Genomic DNA, 1,159 nt, shown 5'->3' with positions numbered 1-1,159 from the left:
TGACAAACATTTATTATATTGAATTAAAAGTTTTAAGTGTAGTTTAATGTGTGTTAATATTGCAGCCCAATACTTCATCTCTCAACCCACATCATGGAGAATAAAAATAAAATACTTCACAATGCTCAAAATAAAACATCAATCCAATGTTTATGAAGACAAATTAGAACTAAATCGTAAAGAGTTGAATCTTCTAAAGTTTAAATTTTATTTAAAGAATAAAATATAATCCCTCATCATTGATTTCATAGGTGAAACTAAAAATAAATATGAAAGAGAAACTATTCAAGGTTAGAAGATCACACTTTATTCTCTAAAGTAAAATTCAAGCTTTAGAGGATCCAAATTCAAAATGCAAAAAAAGAAATTTCTGCATTTACTAAGAAAAAAAAGAAAAAGTAAAAGAAACCCTTGATAACACTATAAAAAATAAGAGACAACAAAGACACAAAGACCGTATAAAATAAAATGCAAAAACAACAGAAATAATGGAACAGTTCCAAAAACAGTAGAAATAGTGGAACAAAATAAAAAAGAAATGCATGCCAACAAAAATTTAGTAGCAGCTAGATTTAATTAGAAGTTTAGTTGTTGATATTAGATAAATTAAATTATAATTCATTAATATTGGTGTATGTAATTAGTTTGATTATAATAAAAATTTTAGCATAATTGTAAAAGAAACTGAATATAAATTTTATGGCACAAAAAAACCAAACTAAAATATATATTTGCCTAATTTTCTTCTTTCTTATTCTGTTATGTTCTAATTTTAAAAATAAAATTAAAAAAATTTCTTACATAATCTACTTATGCAAAAATAGAGCAAAATACTTCAATTCTAAAATTAATTTGATTCCGTCCCTCTTTTCAAATTCTAGCACTACCGTCACTTTCCTTTTATTTTTCTCTCAAACAAACTTAAAGGAAAAATCTACTAAGACACTCTAACTAACCTCATTATATTAATTGGTCACCATCATATTTGATCCAACCCGTTAACTTACAATTTTGATATAATATTATAAAAAATTTTACGTAATCATCTAATTATATTTATTTTTTTAGATCATCATCCAAATAATAATTTTTTTTAAATATAATATTACATAATTAAATATATATATAAAATTATTTTATACTCCTTACCTTTTATATC

This window comes from Arachis duranensis, chromosome 9 (genome assembly GCF_000817695.3).
Source record: "Arachis duranensis cultivar V14167 chromosome 9, aradu.V14167.gnm2.J7QH, whole genome shotgun sequence".
NCBI classification, from domain to species: domain Eukaryota; kingdom Viridiplantae; phylum Streptophyta; class Magnoliopsida; order Fabales; family Fabaceae; genus Arachis; species Arachis duranensis.
The sequence above is the reverse complement of the archived record's forward strand: the minus strand, read 5'-3'. Positions refer to the sequence as shown.